Raw genomic sequence first — 18,551 nt, 5'->3', positions numbered from 1 at the left:
TTGACCATTAACCCTGGGCCCCCAGCAGAGTCTGCAGCCCCTCCCTGCCTCAGATGCCAGAACAGAGTCCTGGTGGGAATGGAGGTCCTGCAGGGACTTCGGGAGCCACGCTCCTCAGGGTTGCTGCTGTGGCGAGCAGGGCTGGATGTGAGCTCCAGGGCGGGCCCGAATCCAGGCAGCCCTAGCCTCAGCCTCCGCCTCGGCCCCTCCACCACCTGCTTCTGATGTGGGCCATGGGCTGAGCCCACCCCCAGTGACTGTGAGCCCACCCCCTTGGTGAGTCTGTCTTTCCAGTCTGTAAGGGGGGTTTCCCCTGGGTCACCACATCTGTCATAACCTCCACCATGGGTCCTTTGGCTCTGCTTTCTCAGCCTCTCAGCAGAGCAGACCTGACCACTTTTCAGAGTTTCCCAGCAGGCAGGGTCCTCAGATGTCCTCTGCCTCAGGGGTTTGAAGCCAGGTTTACAAAGTAACAGATTCCTTTCTTGAATGAAAATTGCAGAAGGCCAACATGCAAAATAGATCCAGATGGCCTGAGCCCAGTGGTTTGTGGTGGGAGTGGGGCTGGCATGGCCACCCTTTCTTTCCCGGACCCAGCCTGACAGTGGCCTTGCAGCCAACCACTTTTGCCCACCATTACAGGAGTGAATCTGCCCTTGCACTGTGGGAGTCTGACAGGAATGCTGGGACAGCTAGAAGGTTGAGCAGGAGGCCCCAGCCAATGGAGCAACTCAGGGCCTGAGTGGGGCAGGCAGAACCGGCCCACGCTCCTCATGGGAGGACCCTGGAGGACAAGCAGCTGGCCTCTCTGCTCCCAGGTCAAGCTCCGGAGAGCATCCCTCCATTCGTGATGTGGTCACGCTGCTCCCCTCACCTAGTCAGTGACAGGTTGGGCATGTAGGGGCCCTCCACATGCTCTGTCTGCCTCATCTACCTCCCTGCCCTTGGGCCGGCTGCCCTTTGTCTTCTCTTCTGTCCCTGCCCTCTGCCAAGTGTCTGCACTCAGCCGTTTTCTGCAGGCAAGTGCTCCCTCCCCAGGAGCAGCCATCTCTGACTGACAGGGGACTCCAGATGGGTATCCTGCCCTGGCTCCTAAAGTGCTCTGGGGAATTAACCCCCTAAGCCCACAATGGGAGCACCTCCTTGACTGGCCTCCCTCTCTCCCTCCTCTGTCTTAGTTCCCTGCATCCGGGCCCTTCCTGGAACACCTGCCAAATAAGTCACTTGCATTTGAATTCTTGTCCCAGGGCCTGCTTCCGTGGAACCCAAACAAAGATACCCTGTCTAGTCCCAGTGACCATTATCTCCTGCTCACACGTTGAGGCTCCAGCAGGTCTCTCTGAACTTATTCCTGTCCTGCAATCTACCTTCCACACTGCAGCAACACTGATCCATTCATAGCGCAGATGATCATATCACTTCCCTCAAGACTCTCTAGAGTTTTCCATTACTCTTAGGGTGGGGATGAAAGTCCCCATGTGCTCATTTGGCAGCAGGCCCCCTCTCACCTCTCACAGCAGCTTTCCTTGATCACCCTGTCCTCTCTCGTGCCATAGCTGTGCTCCAGTGCTCTTTTCTGCATAACTATTTGCATTCTTGGGTTCTGGCCCAAAGATCATTTCCTCAGGTAAGCCTCCCCAGAGTAGCAGGCTAGGCCAAGACCCCTCCTTACATACACAGAGCCGCTCATGGCACTCCACTCTCTCCTCGCCATTTTACATTAATTTGTGATTATTTGATTAAAGTCTTCCTCACCAGGGTTATAGTGGCCATGGAAGAGACTGCCCTTTGCCTGTTATTCTTTCTCGTTAACAGAACATGACTTTGTTCAAGGTGGCCACGTGTACAACCTAAAAATCTTAGTCCCCAGCCACAGGTCCTATACGGTCACGTCCTGGCTGATGAAGTGTAAGCAGAGATCACCTGCAGAGTTTTAGGGAAGTTGGCTTCCCAGTATATCTCACCCTTCCTTCTCATGACTTTCTTTTTCTTCCTGCCAGAAACACAGGTATTCTCCTCTCCTCCCTGAGGTGCAGCAGCCATCTTATGACCATGAGGCAAATGCCACACATTAAACTGAAAGACAGAACGAATCTGGGATCTGATGATGTCCTGGAATTTTGCACCAGTTTTGGACTTTTTGTGATGTGAAAATGCCAACTCCCACCTGGTGAAGCTACTATATAAAGCTTCTGCCACATGCAGCAAAACACATTCCTGAATAATAAGAGAGGAGCTTATTTTCCTTTATTCTCTCCATTGTATCCTTCATTCTCACCATTCTTCCTTCATAACTGTAAATGCTAAATATTTTGTGAACAAGTGCTTTTAATTTTACATCAATTCCAAAATATAGATGTGGAACCTGAGGCCCCAAGATGTTAAGAAACTTGTTCAAGAACACACAGCCTGTTTAATTGAAAAGCCTGAGCCCTTTCCCACACCCCTTCTGCTTTCTTTCCTCCTTTTTAAAAATGCAGGTAAGGTTCACATAACAGAGATGGAGATGGCCTGGGACCACAGCACATCCTGCTGCCACAGCCACCACCAGTCAGGCAGTTGTCGTCCCTGGCACTGCCAAAGCAGGACAGGCAGGAGGAGGAAAGCAGTCCTGTAGCGGACAGAGAGCTGTGGTGGAATGTCTGGCAGTGTCAGCACAGAGTGGGGCCTGCGGCAGGGGAGTGATTTCAAGAGTGAAGGCCATGACTTGGAGAGGAGAGTATTGCAAGAGATACATATGGCCTGTACACCAATGAACTGGTGACCTAGAAGAAATGAATAAATTCCTAGAAACACACAACCTACTGAGACAGAAGCATGAACCAATAGATAATCTGAGCAGACCTCTAACTAGTAAAGAGATTTAATCAGTAATAATCTCTCCACAAAGGAAAGCCCAGATGGCTTCAAAGATGAATTCTACCAAACATTCAAAGAAGAATTAACACCAGTGTTCTTCAAACACATCCAAAAAACTGAAAAGGAGAGAACACTTCCAGAACCATTCTATCAGGCCAACATTACCCAAACACCAGGGGCAAGCCAAAATACCACAAGGAAACTCCAAATCAATATCCCTAATGAGCACTGATGCAAAAACCTACAACAAAATATTAGCAAACTGAAGTGAATAGCACATTAAAAGGAGTATACACCATGACCAAGTGGGATCTATTTCTGCAACACAAGGATGGTTCAACATACAAAAACTGATCAGTGTAATTACATTAACAGAATAAAGGACAAAAACTACATGATCATATCAATATAAAAAGCACTTGATAAGATTCAATACCCTTTCTTGATAAACACACTTAACAAAACTAGGAATAGAAGGAAACTATCTCAGCATAATAAAGGCCCCCAGCAAACATCATACTCAATGGTGAAAGGCTGAAAGTCTTTACTGTAAGATCAGGCACAAGACAAGGGTGCCTGCTTTCACCATTTGAACTTGGCAAAGTACTAAAGTCCAATCAACAGCAATTAGGTAACAAAATGAAACAAAAGGCATCCAAACTGGAAGGGAGGAAGCAAAATTATCTGTCTGCAGAAGAAAACCCTAAAGATCCCTGCCCCCCCCCCACAAAAAACTATTAGGACTAATAAATTGATTCAGCAAAGTTGCAGAGAAAATACAAATCAATGCACAAAAATCAGTTGCATTCCAATACACTAATGATCCCTGGAAAGGAAATCCATTCACAATAGCATCCAAAAGACTAAAATACTTAGGAATAAACCTAACCAATGAGGTAAAAGATTTGCACACTGAAAACTATAAAATATTGCTGAAAGAAATTAAAGAAAACACAAATAAATGGAAAGACACTTGGTATTCATGTATTGGCAGCCTTCATATTTTTAAGATGTTAATACTACCCAAAACAACAATAGATTCAATGCAGTCCCTGTCAAAATTCCAATAGCATTATTTGCAGAAATGTAAAATCCATCCTAAAATTTATATGGAATCTTAAGGGACATGGGAATAGCCATATCAATCTTGTAAAAGAACAAAGTTGGGGGTCTCACACTTATGATTTCAAAGCTTACTACAAAGCTATAATAATCAAAACAGTGTGGACCTGGAATAAAGATAGACATACAGATAAATGGGAAAAAAAACAGAAAGCCCAGAAATAAACCCCTGCAAATGTTAGGCAGGAAGCCAGAGATAAGTGGGAAGAGAGGTCGGGACTGCAGATAGCTTCCACCAATGAGAAAATCCCTAGCAGGAGGAGTAAAACGACAGAGAAATTCCACAAGCTAGAGTCCAACTGGGCATGTTCCTGGGGTGTCCTGAAGTGACCTTTCCTCAGTATAAAGTCGTTAAAATTAGTCAGGATTGCGGTTTAGCCCCCCTTGGTGGGCAATCAGAGAGAATCCTGGGAAAGAGCATGCACAGTAAAATTACCTTACATCATTGCCAGCCCATCAGTCAACACTTGATCACATAACACTACCCCTCCTAAAAACCCCTTCCAAGCCCCATAAAAAGGAGCTCTCCCTGAATATTCATCTGACACTAGGTTGAGCCTGCTCTATTAGAGAGTGTAATATAACTGACTGTTTGTAACTTCCTTGACTGTAGTTTCCCTCTGCTCAGCTTTCCTGCAACACTGAAACAAACTCCTTCCTAACACATATATGGTGAACTGATTTTTGACAAGGGTGCCAAGACCATTCAATGGAAAACAGTAGTCTTTTTAAAACTGGATATCCACATGCAAAAGAATGAAGTTGGCATTGGACCTTTACCTTACAGGATATTCAAAGCTCAAAATGGGTCAAGGACCTAAATGTAAGAGATAAAACTATAAAATTATTTTTTTATTAAGGTATCATTGATATACAATCTCATAAAGGTTTCACATGAGGAACACTATGGTTATTATATTCACCCATATTATCAAGTCCCCCCCACACACCCCATTGCAGTCACTGTCCATCAGCATAGTAAGATGCTATAGAGTCACTACTTGTCTTCTCTGTGCTATACTGCCTTCCCTGTGCCCCCTCCCTACATTATGTATGTTAATAATAATGCCCCTTAATCCCCTTCTCCTTTCCTCCCCACCAACCCTCTGCAAACCCTCCCTTTTGTTAACCACTAGTGCCTTCTTCGACTCTGAGTCTGCTGATGTTTTGTTCCTTCAGTTTTGCTTCATTGTTATACCCAACAAATGAGTGAAATCATTTGGTACTTGTCTTTCTCCACCTGGCTTATTTCACTGAGTATCATACCCACTAGCTCCATCCAGGTTGTTTCAAATGGTAGGATTTGTTTTCTTCTTATGGCTGAACAATATTCCACTGTGCATATGTACCACATCTTCTTTATCCACTCATCTACTCATGGACACTTAGGTTGCTTCCATTTCTTGGCTATTCTAAATAGTGCAGCTATAAACATAGGGGTGCATATGTCTTTCTCAAACTGGGCTACTACATTCTTAGGATAAATTCCTAGGAGTGGAATTCCTTGGTTAAAGGGTATTTCTATTTTGAGTTTTTTGAGGAATTTCCATACTGCTTTCCACAATGGTTGAGCTAATTTAATTTCCCACCAGCAGTGTAGGAGGGTTCCTCTTTCTCCACAACCTTGCCAACATTTGTTGTTGTTTGTCTTTTGGATGGTGGCCATCCTTACTGGTGTGAGGTGATATCTCATTGTGGTTTTAATTTGCATTTCTCTGATGATTAGCAATGTGGAGCATATTTTCATGTGTCTGTTGGCCATCTGAATTTCTTCTTTGGAAAAATGTCTGTTCAGATTCTCTGCCCATTTTTTAATCAGGTTGTTTGCTTTTTGGGTGTTAAAGCATGTGAGTTCTTTATATATTTTGGATGTTACCCCTTGTCAGATATGTCATTTATGAATATATTCTCCCATGTTGTAGGATGCCTTTTTGTTCTACTCATGGTGTCCTTTCCTGTACAGAAGCTTTTTAATTTGATGTAGTCCCATTTGTTCAATTTTCCTTTTGTTTCCCTTGCCTGATAAGATGTGCTCAGGAAAAAGTTGCTCATGTTTATATTCAAGAGATTTTTGCTTATGTTTTCTTCTCAGTTTTATGGCTTCATGACTTACATTCAGGTCTTTGATCTATTTCAAGTTTACTTTTGTGTATGGGGTTAGACAATGATCCAGTTTCATTTTCTTACATGTAGCTGTCCAGTTTCACCAATACCAGTTGTTGTAGAGGCTGTCATTTCCCCATTGTATGTCCATGGCTACTTTATTGTATATTAATTGGCTGTATATGTTTGGGTTTATATCAGGGCTCTCTACTCTGTTCCATTGATCTATGGGTCTGTTCTTTTGCCAGTACCAAATTGTTTTTATTACTATGGCTTTGTAGTAGAGCTTGAAGTTGGGGACCTTAATCCCTCCAGCTTTAGTCTTCCTCCTCAGGGTTGCTTTGGCTATTCAGGGTTCCACACGAATTTTAGAACTTTTGTTCTAGTTCATTGAAGAATGCTGTTGGAATTTTGATAGGGCGTGCATTGAATCTGTACATTGCTCTAGGCACAAAGGCCATTTTAACAGTATTAATTTTTCCTTTTCATGAGCATGGGATGTATGGTGTCCTCTTTAATTTCTCTCATGAGTGTCTTGTAGTTTTCAGGGTGTAAGTCTTTCACTTCCTTGGTTAGGTTTATTCCTACACATTTTATCCTTTTAATGCAATTGTAAATGGAATTGTTTTCCTTATTTCTCTTTCTTCTAGTTCATCATTAGTATATAGGAATGCCACAGATTTCCGTGTATTAATTTTGCATCCTGCAACTTTGCTGAATTGAGTTATTTGTTTTAGTAGTTTTGGGGTGGATTCTTTAGGGTTTTTATGTACAACATCATGTCGTCTGCAAACAGTGATGATTTAACTTCTTCTTTACCAGTCTGGATGCCTTTTATTTCTTTGTGTTGTCTGATTCCTGTGGGTAGGATCTCCAGAACTATGTTGAATAAAAGGGGGGAGAGTGGGCATCCTTGTCTTGTTCCCAATCTTAGAGGAAAAGCTTTCAGCTTTGCACTGTTAAGTACAATGTTGGCTGTGGGTTTGTCACATATGGCCTTTCTTATGTTGAGGTACTTGCTCCCTCTATACCCATTTTGTTGAAAGTTTTTATCATGAATGGATGTTGAATTTTGTCAAATGTTTTTTCAGCATTTTTGGAGATGATCATGTGATTTCTGTCCTCCTTTATGTTGATGTGGTATATAATGTTGATATATTTTCAAATATTGTACCATCCTTGCATCCCTAGAATAAATTCCACTTGATCATGATGAGTGATCTTTCTGATTTATTTTTGAAATTGGTTTGCTAATATTTTGTTGAGTATTTTTGCATCTATGTTCATCAGGGATATTGGTCTATAATTTTGTTTTTCTATGGTGTCTTTGATTTTGGTATTAGAGTGATACTGGCCTCATAGAATGAGTTTGGAAGTATTCCTTCCTCTTCTACTTTCTGGAAAACTTAAAGGAGTATGGGTGTTAGGTCTTCTCTAAATGTTTGATAAAATTCAGCAGTGAAGCCATCTGGGCCAGGAATTTTGTTTGTACATAGTTTTTTGATTACCAGTTCAATATCATTGCTGGTAATTAGTCTGTTCAGATTTTCTGTTTCTCCCTGGGTCATTCTTGGAAGGTTGTATTTTTCTAGGAAATTGTCCATTTCCTCTAGGTTATCAAATTGCTTAGCACATAATTTCTCATAGTATTCTCTAATAATTCTTTGTATTTCTGTGGTGTCCTTAGTGATTTTTCCTTTCTCATTTCTGATTCTGTTTATGTGTGCACACTCTCTTTTTTTCTTGGTAAGTCTGGCTAAGGGCTTATCTATTTTGTTTATTTTCTCAAAGAACCAGCTCTTGGTTTCATTGATTCTTTATATTATTTTATTCTTCTCAATTTTGTTTTATTGCATCTCTTTTGTTCTTCTTTTTCTAGTTTCATTAATTGTGAGTTTAGACTGTCCATTTGGTATTGCTCTTCTTTCCTGAGGTAAGCCTTTTCTGCTATATACTTTCCCCTTAGAATGGCCTTTACTGCATCTCACAGATTTTGGGGTGTTGAGTTGTTTTCACTTGTCTCCATATACTGCTTGATTTCTGTTTTCATTTGGTCATTGACCCATTGATTATTTAAGAGCATGTTGTTAAGCCTCCATGTGTTTGTGGGTTTTTTTTGTTTTCTTTGCATAATTTATTTCTAGTTTCATATCTCTGCAGTCTGAGAAGCTGGCTGGCACAATTTCAATCATCCTGAATATACTGAGGCTCTTTTTGTGGTCTAGTATGTGATCTTTTCTGGAAAATGTTTCATGTACACTTGAGAATAATGTGTATCCTGTTGCTTTTGGGTGGAGTGTTCTGTAGATGTCTGTTAGGTCCATCTGTTCTAATGTGTTGTTCAGTGCCTCTGCCTTCTTACTTTTTTCTGTCTGGTTGATCTGTCCTTTGGAGTGAGTGATGTGTTGAAGTCTCCTAAAACGAATGCATTGCATTCTACTTTCCCTTTTAATTCTGTTAGTATTTGTTTCACATATGTTGGTGCTTCTATGATGGGGGCATATGTATTTATAATGGTTATGTCCTCTTGTTGGACTGACCCCTTTATCATTATATAATGTCCTTCACTGTCTCTTGTGACTTTCTTTGTTTTGAAGTCTATTTTGTCTGATACAAGTACTACAACTTCTGCTTTTTTCTCCCTATTATTGGCATGAAATATCTTTTTCCATCCCTTCACTTTTAGTCTGTGTATGTCTTTGGGTTTGAAGTGAGTCTCTTGTAGGCAGCATATAGATGGGTCTTGTTTTTTTTAATCTATTCTGTAACTCTATGCCTTTTGATTGGTGCATTCAGTCCATTTACATTTAGGGTGATTATCAATAGATATGTACTTTTTGCTATTGCAAGCTTTAGTTTAGTGGTTAACAAAGGTTCAAGGGCAGCTTCTTTACTATCTAACAGTCTAACTTAACTCATGTATTATGCTATTTCAAACACAATCTAAAGGTTCTTTTTTTTCTCCCTTCTTTTCCTTCCTCCTCCACTCCTTATATATTAGGTTCATATTCTGTTCTCTTTGCATATCCCTTGACAGACTGTGTGCATAGTTGATTAAATTTTGATTTGCTTATTAATTAATTGGCCTACTTCCTTTACTGTGGCTTTATTTTCTCTGGTGACAGCTATTTAGCCTTAGGAGCACTTCCATCTATAGAAGTCCCTCCAAAATACTCTGTAGCAATGGTTTGTGGAAGCTAAAAGCTATAAAATTCTTAAACGAAAACTAGGGGGAAAGCCTCATGAGATTGGATTTAGCAATGATTTCTTCAATATGACCAATAGCCCAGACAACAAAAGTAAAAATAGACACACTGGACTATACCAAACTTAAAAAGATCTATGTATGCATCTAAGGACACAGTCAACAGAATGAAAAGGCAATCTATAGAATAGGAGAAAGTATTGCCAAATCATGTATCTGATAAGGAGTTAATATCCAAAATATATAAAGAATTCCTATGACTCAATGATAAAAAAACCAAACAACTCTATTTTAAAATGGGCAAAGGATTTGAACACATTTTTTTCAAAGACTATATTAAAGTGGCAAAAAACACATGAAAAAATAATCAGCCTCACTAATCATTAGGGAAATGTAGATCAAATCACAATGAGATACCACCTCATACTCATTAGGATGACTACTATAAAAAAACAAACAGAATATTACAAGGATTGATGAAAATGTGGAGAAATTGGGACCCTTGACCACAGTTGGTGAGAATGTTAACTGATGCAGCCATGATGAAAAATACTATGCTGGATCCTCAAAAAAAATAAAACTAGAATTACCATATGATCTAGCAATCCCCCTCTGGGTATACACCAGAAATAATTTTCAAAATAATTGAAAGCAGGGACTTGAAGAGATATTTCCACACTTATGTTCATGGCAGCATTATTCACCATAGTTAAAAGGTAAAAGTAACCCATGTCCTTTGGTGGATAAATGGAGAAACAAAATGTTGCACATTATTCGGTCTTAAAAAGAAAGAATTATGCTATATGCTACAACATTGATGAAGCTTGAGCACATTATGATAAATCCAATTGCAAAATAAGCTAATCACAGAAAGATGAATACTGTAGGACTCCACTTATGAGAAGTACCTAGAGTAGCCACATTCATAGAAACAGAAAATAGAATGGTGGCTGGCAGGGGATAAAGGAAGGGATAAAAGGGAGTGGATACATGTCATTATATATTTGTCACCAAAAAATCTACAACACCAAGAGTAAACCTTAATGTGAACTATGGCCTTTGGATGATAATAATGTGTCAGTATAGGTTCATCAGTTGTAACAAATGTATCATCTGTTATAGGATGTGGATGGTCGGGGAGGTTGTGTGTTTGGGTGGAGATCAGAGAGTATATGGGAACTCTACTTTCTGTTCAATTTTGCAGTCAACTGCTCTAAAATATAAAGTCTATTAAAAATTACAAAGTATAACATTAACCATTAGCCATTTTTAAGTGTACAGTTCAGTGGTATTTAGTATGTGCAACCATCACCTCTATCTAGTTCTAAGACATTTCACTATGACCAAAAGGAAACCCCTAAGCAGTTACTCCCCATTCTCCCTCCCCTTAGCTCCTGACAACTACTAATCTCATTTCTCTCTCTATGGATTTGCCTAATCTGGACATTTCATATAAATGAAATCATATAATACACGGCTTTTTTAACTGGTTTCTTTCACTTAATGTTTTCATGTTGTCTCATGTAAGAGTACTTCATTTTTTTAAGACTGAATAATGTTCCATTGTACGGACATACTACCTTTTGTTTATCCAGTTATCAGTTGTTTGACAACTTTCATTGCTTCCACCTCTTGGCTACTATGACTAGGGCTGCTGTAAATATGCTGTGCAAGTCTTTGTTTAATGGATTATTTTCTTAATGCTATATCCTTCCTGTTCTTAGATAAGGGGAAGTAAGGGAGGAAAAATAAAATTAACATTTAAACATCAAATTAATAACATTTAAAGATTTGACTAGTAATAACACTGTTTAATAATATTTAAGAAGAATCTGTATTTAACATTTTATCTCATTTGTCATTATAATCCTAAAATAGACTTTATCACCTCCACTGTACAGATCAGGAAACAGAGGCTTAGACAGTTAAATAACTTGTCCATATTACACAGCCAGTGAATGTCAGACAACATCAGGTCCCAGGTTTTTCTGATTCCATGCTACCTTTCTGACCACCTCATTCATCAAACTAAGCAGTGAAGGTGAGAGAATGGATGGGTGTTGGGAGCAAACCTGTGGACCTTTAGGCAGACTCAGTCACAAAAGCCTTAAGATAACAGCAACGTTTGAGTAAAGTCTTTCCTGTAAAGTCAGCAACAATGAATCCATCCATGCATTAGAAACAAGTTTTCCCCTATTACCAAGAAACACATTTAATGAACTCCTAGGTTAGAGCTAGTGGTTAAGCTACCTCGTAACATGTGCTTTTTCTGTCCTTTGTTAATCAAGAAACACCCTCTGCCCCAGGGGAAAACCCCTCCCTTAAAACCTCCCTCCCAAGGGCCCCCACCCCCAAAATGGAGAACTCCCCGCTTCTCTTCTGGGTCCTCTGTTCCCGCCAGCGCAACCTAAGGTCCAATTATCTCCTGACACAACCCTTACTTGCTAACCTGTATAAATTGAGCCTGCAAACAATAAACTGTGCCAGCTTGATCAGACATCCTGTCTTGCTGGTCGTTCTTTGTGTCCCTTGCCCCATTCTTTTTTATTTTTCAATTCCCTCCTCCAGGTTGTCGACCCCCATTGATAGTCCTGCAGGTCGGGACAATTGGCACCCAACGTGGGGCCCCAGATGGTCCGTGAGAAGGCCCTATCGACTGAAGAGGAGGGAACGTCGCCCCAGGAGGGTGGGCCCAGTGGGCCCACCCATGAAAGGAGGTGTCTGTAGCGAGACTCTCGCCTGAGTCACCACGTTCTGAACCCAGCGTGAGACAGACTCGTGTGTGTATTTCCCCAACGACGAAGTAGGACGGTAAGTAATGCGATTATGGGGCAAGAATCCTCCCGAGAAGAATTATTTATAGCCGGACTCAAGGAGTCCCTCAGGACACGAGGAACAAGGGTTAAGAAAAAAGATTTGAAACGTTTCTTTGTCTTCCTAGAAGATGTCTGTCCTTGGCTCCCTCAAGGAGGGACCATTAGTGAAAAGAAATGGCAACACGTGGGCGATTGCCTTCAAGACTATTTCAGAGTTTTTGGTCCAGGAATAGTGCCTGTGTCAGCATTTAGCTATTAGAATCTCATTAATGATATGGCCCAATTTACAGAAAGTTGTTATTGAGGGAGAAAAAACCTTGAAATCCCGCTCCCATCCCCCTTCCGAAGCCTCCCGGCCAGCTTCCCCTTCTTTTAAAACACACCCTTCAGATCCTGTTACAAACCCCTCCCAGGACCCAAGCGAGCTCCTGCCCTTGCCAACAATTGAGTCTCTTTCTCCGTCCCCTCCCCTTGATAGTTCTGCCGATCCTGTTATTTCTCCCCCAAGTATTTACCCTACTCTCATCGACTTAAACCCTGATGAGCCCCTTAGTCCCACTGATGAGGCCACGCTAGAGGAAGGGGCAGCGCGCCATAATGACTGGCCATCAAAAGGCCCTGCTATTGTTCATGCCACCCCGCCCATCCCTGCTGCTACGCCCCGCCCTCCAACTATAAGCCCGCCTGTAAGCCTGCCTCCCTTCCTCCCACCACCACCTTATCATTTCCCTGTCCTTGACCAAGTGTTCCCTGCCTCATCAACTCTCTCCCATGAGCGTATGCATATGACAAATGACCTCTTAGTCCTCAGGCACATGGTCAAAAACAGAAAAGAGCAGATTCAACTCCTGCAAGCCATTCGTGATTTAGATCAAGAGCTCTCCAAATTGACTCACATAACTTACATCCAAAAACCCCCTCCTAAGAGCGTTCCCCCCCCCCCCCAAAATCACTTGGGCAAAACCAGAAGAAAACATCCAACCCTGTTTTAACTTTCCCTGTCTCCCTACAGAGTGGAGTCTCTATCCCCCAAAGCCCCTCCCCTAGAATATTTGACCCTGATAACCCTGAGGAAGAAAGTGGTGACCCTGATATAGATGAGGAACATCCCGTGAGTACTGCTCCTGGGGTTGGAACTAAAGGAGATTTGTGGCATGATGACCGCAATTTAGATGATGGCCCCGAGGACTGAGTTAGTGGGGGCCCGCATCCTAATGACGGGCCTCCTGCAACATCTTTTTCACCTCTAGATATTCGAGCTTTGGAAAAGCTCAAGTCAGCTGTCTCCAATTATGGACCTGTAGCCCCGTTTACGCTAGCTCTGCTAGAATCTATCACTAATGATTGGCTTACCCCAAATGAATTCCATCAGCTTGCTTGTGCAGCCTTAAGTGGAGGAGACTTTGTTCTCTGGAAAGCCGAGCTTGCCGAATTTGCAAAGGAAATTGAAAGTAAAAATCTTACTTGACTCAGTTCCCGGGGCTGGACAGCAAAAAGAATTCTAGGCGAAGCTCCTTATAACACTCTAGCAGCCCAAGCACGTTTTCCCACAGGCCTCCTAGCTCAAGTTAGACAAGCTGGCCTTGGAGCTTGGAAAAAGTTACTCCCTAAAGGAGCTGCTACTGCCACTCTTACTAAGATACGGCAGGAAGCAGATGAACCTTACAGCTCCTTTGTCAGCCATCTTACAGAGGCTGCCGAACGCATGTTTGGAATCCAAGAGCCTGATAACCCTTTTATCAAACAGCTAGCTTTTGAATATGCCAATCCGGTCTGCCAGGACCTGCTTTGACATCACCGTAAAGAATCAGTATCCGACTGTGTGCGCCTCTGCGCAGGTGCCAGAACTAGCCATGCCATTGGACTGGCTATTGGAGTTGCTTTGCAAAGGGCAGGCATTAGCACAACCCAAAAAACTTGCTTTAATTGCAAGCAGCCTGGTCATTTTGCCAAAGATTGCCCACTGCCTCGAGACCCTCGACCCCCCAATTCTAGTTTTAATCTTCCCCTCCCTAGTAGTTCAGGCAATGCCCCTAAATCAACTAATCCATTCTCCCCCTCCACCCCTTGTCCCAAATGTCAAAAAGGATATCACTGGGCCAGAGACTGTTGGTCAAAAACCGATATTCAAGGTCTCCCCCTCCCTGTTAAGAACCAGGGAAACCCCTTCAGGGGGCAGCCACCGGCCCCCCTGCAAAGGATGAACCCCGGGGCAATTGGGTTCATCCCCTCAACAGCGACCCAAAACCAATGTCAGATAGTAACCCAAAGTCAATCTCAGACCTCTGGAGAGCCACAAAAAACAGCCCAGGATTGGACCTCTGTTCCACCACCAGCACAATATTAACTCCGGAAGAAGGGGCAAAGCTTTTGCAGATGGGCATCCGAGGCCCCCTCCCCCCTAACACTTTTGGCTTAATTCTGGGATGCGCTTCAGCCTCCCTAAAAGGTCTTCAAATACACCCCGGAGTGATTGATCCAGATTTCAAAGGAGATATCCAAATCTTAGCCTCCACGCTTAAGGGCCCCCTATACATCCCAGCAAAAACTACTCTTGCCCAACTTCTCCTTTTACCCCTTATCCCTTCCTTTAACAAGTGCCTTAAAGAGCACCGCGAAACGGGCGACATCGGCACCATAGACATCTATTGGGCTCAACAAATCACATGCGCTCGCCCCATGTTAACTCTGTCCCTTAATGGGAAAGCCTTTCAAGGCCTCCTAGATTCAGGAGCAGATGCCACTGTTATTGCTAAAGAACAGTGGCCCTCTTCCTGGCCCCTTACAGACTCCACTACCCACTTACAAGGAATCGGGCAGTCTCAAAACCCACAAATTAGTTCCCAGTCCATTCATTGGTCAGATCAAGAAGGGAATTCAGGGACAGTTACCCCCTTTGTAGTTTCTAAGCTTCCAGTCAACTTATGGGGATGAGACATTCTCTCTCAAATGAATATTATTATGTGTAGCCAAAATGAGTTAGTGACCAGGCAGATGCTGACACAAGGCTACTTGCCAGGCCAAGGGTTAGGAAAAAATGCACAAGGCATTAAAACTCCTGTGACCATCCTATCAAATACTCAAAAAAGGGGACTAGGATTCCCTTTCTCCTAGAGGCCACAATCATACCTGTACCCCAGCAGCATGCTGATAAAATAACATGGAAAACAACCGAGCCTGTCTGGGTTGATCAGTGGCCTCTGAAGACAGAAAAATTACATGCAGCCACGCAGCTTGTACAGGAGCAGCTGGCAGCAGGTCATATTGAACCTTCTAATTCCCCCTGGAATACCCCCATCTTTGTCATTGCAAAAAAAATCAAGCAAATGGAGGCTCCTGCAAGACCTTCGAGCCCTTAATAAAGTTATGGTACCTATGGGTGCTCTACAGCCCGGTCTCCCGTCCTCCGCAGCCATACCCATAAACTATTATAAAATTGTTATAGACCTGCAAGACTGTTTCTTTACTATCCCTCTCCATCCTGATGATTGTGTTCATTTTGCCTTTAGCCTTCCCCAAATCAACTTTAACAAACCAATGCCTAGATATCAATGGCGCGTTCTTCCCCAAGGTATGGCGAATAGCCCTACCCTAGCCCAAAAATTCATAGCTCGAGTTCTAGTCCCCGTTAGGAGACAATGGCCTCATATTTACTTCCTTCATTATATGGATGACATCCTTATTGCTTCTCCTGATGAAGCCCAAGGCATTGCCTGTTTTCAACACCTTATAGAAACCCTAGAGGCCTCTCATTTAAAAATTGCTCCCAATAAAATTCAATTTTCCGAACCCTATACTTACCTAGGCTACAGCCTCCAGGCTCACAAGATTTTCACACCCAAAATAGAGCTCCAAACTTCCTCTCTCAAAACGCTGCACGATTTTCAAAAATTGCTAGGCAACCTACAGTTTTTAAGGCCATACCTGAAACTTCCCCCCGAAAGCTTAACTCCCTTAAACAATTTACTAGCAGGTGACTCACATCCCCTTTCCCCCCACACTCTAACGCCCTCAGCAGTTGCTGCTATAGAACAGATAAATCAAGCTATCTCTCTACAAACCTCTTTCCAGATTGACTACTCTTCTTTATATCTTATCATTTGTGCCACCACCCATGCTCCAGTAGGAGTCTTTTGGCAGTCAGCCAAGACCCCTGAACAACGAGGCAAGCCTCTTCTTTGGGTCTACCTCTCCAACAAACCTATAAAAGTCATAACACCTTACTTTTCCCTAGCTGCCTCTATTATCATAAAAGACAGTATTTTGGTAAAGATCCCGATATCATTGTAGTCCCGTATACTACAGAGCAGATAGATTGGTTGCTACAAACCAATGATGACTGGGGTATCGCCTGTGCCTCCTTTGCTGGGACCATAGATAATCACTATCCCACTGACCCTTTGATTCAGTCTAGCAGACTGCATCCCCTAGTTTTCCCTAAGGTTACCTTCCCCTCTCCTTTGCAAGAAGCCCTCCTTATCTTTACAGATGGCTCAGCAACAGGGCAAGCAGCATATGTTATTCAAGGTAAAACCCCTGTTTCCCTGTCCACTTCCTTTTCATCTGCTCAACTTGTTGAACTTTATGCAGTTCTCCAAGTGTTCCAATCACTCCCTAATACCCCTTTCAATCTATATACAGACAGCTCTTATATAGCTCACTCAGTACCTCTCCTAGAAACCACTCCCTTTATTAAGCCTTCATCTAATGCCGCTGATCTGTTCAAACAAATTCAATATCTCGTAGTCCGACGCTCCAACCCCTTTTTTATTGGCCATTTGCGAGCTCACACAGGACTCCCCGGCCCTCTTTCAGCAGGCAATGCCCTTGCTGACCAAGCCACCCGTACTCTTCCCTTAATAGCACCAACTTTTAGCAGTGTACCCCTAACTCAAGCTCAGCATGCTCATTCCCTCCACCACCTTTCAGCAAATACTCTGCGGCTCATGTTCAAAATTACCAGAGAGCAAGCCCGAGAAATTGTCAAAAGATGCAATGACTGTGCTCCACATCTTCCTGTTCCTCATTTAGGAGTGAACCCTCGGGGACTGATCCCGAATGAAATTTGGCAAATGGATGTCACTCATTTCACCCCCTTTAAAAAGATGAAATATCTTCATGTTACTATAGATACCTTTAGTGGTTTTATCTTTGCATCGCCCCTTACCGGAGAGGCTTCTAAAGAAGTCATTACCCACACCTTGCGCTGTTTTACAGTGCTGGGCAAGCCAAAAATTATAAAAACCGACAATGGGCCAGGTTACACAGGAGCTAAATTCCAGCGCTTCTGTTCTGACTTCCAGATAAAACATATCACAGGCATCCCCTATAATCCCCAAGGGCAAGGGATTGTAGAACGAGCTCATCAAACACTTAAAAACACACTCTCCCGCCTCAAGAACAATCCCCTCATGTATACGACCATCAGCCCCCATAACCAACTTAGTCATGCCTTGTTTGTCATTAATTTCTTGACGTTCGACTCCCATGGACGCTCAGCTGCCGATCGATTATGGCACCCAAAAACCAATGAGCTTCAAGCGTTACTAAAATGGAAAGACCCACTGACCTTTGCATGGAAAGGTCCTGACCCTGTTATAATCTGGGGCAGAGGGTTCGTCTGCATTTATGACCAGCAAAACTCTGAGCCTCGATGGCTCCCTGAGAGACTAGTTAAAACTGCTAACTCACCACCATCCAGACGGGAGTCTCCCTCCCCACCTGAGACAAATTCTCCTTCCATTGCAGATGCAGTCGCCAACAATCCTCGTTCTCCTGATCACGACTACAGTTCTGAGTCATCAGCCAGCGCCACCTCCCGTGAAGTCCCGACATTTCCCCTGGAACTACACCTGGGTAGTGCTATCTGAAAGAGGAGACGTTGTTTGGTCCTGCTCTCAAACATCACCAGACGTCTGGTGGCCAAACGTTCTACAGCCCGATCTCTGCAAGCTAGCCCTCGGTGCAGGAGCCCCTTGGGGGGTAGAACATCTCTTCGAGCAGAGTGAAGCGCCTTTTATCCCTCGTGCAGGTCTCGCCTACCCTGGGTGCTCTGACCTGGGGCTTTTCCCTTTTATGTTTGCCCTGGGCAACACCGGCCCCGTCACCTCCTTCATAAATGCGGAGGCAAGACAGACTATTATTGTGCATCATGGGGGTGTGAGACTACAGGAGATACTTACTGGAAACCCTCTTCTTCCCGGGACTTTATCACTGTCAAAGCCAATTATTCCCACAGCCCCTTTGAGGGGCATAAATACCCTGAAATACTCCCCGAGTGCAAACCTGAAAATAGGGCTAAAGGGTGGTGCAATCCTCTCTCCATCACACTTACTGAAAAAGGGATGCAAGCCTCAAACTGGGTGCAAGGATACACTTGGGGCCTTCGTTTATATAAAGACCATTATGACGAAGGCATCACCTTTTCTATTAGACTCCTTAAAGAG

The 18,551-nt window shown here is 43.1% G+C and overlaps 1 protein-coding gene and 1 long non-coding RNA gene across 3 annotated transcripts in view; one reads left to right on the top strand and one right to left on the bottom strand.

Annotated features, from left to right (window-relative positions):
- The window catches only part of SCTR (secretin receptor), a 112,528-nt gene that overhangs the window by 68,920 nt on the left and 25,057 nt on the right, over positions 1-18,551 (bottom strand). The window lies entirely within an intron of this gene.
- On the top strand, positions 31-2,250 carry LOC108393040 (uncharacterized). Its single transcript, XR_001852177.2, has 2 exons — positions 31-276; positions 2,001-2,250. It is a non-coding gene; the product is annotated as an uncharacterized lncRNA (long non-coding RNA).

The sequence above is a fragment of the Manis javanica genome, chromosome 7 (assembly GCF_040802235.1).
Source record: "Manis javanica isolate MJ-LG chromosome 7, MJ_LKY, whole genome shotgun sequence".
NCBI classification, from domain to species: Eukaryota; Metazoa; Chordata; class Mammalia; order Pholidota; family Manidae; genus Manis; species Manis javanica.
Note: the sequence above shows the minus strand (reverse complement) of the source record. Positions and strands in the feature narration are given on the sequence as shown.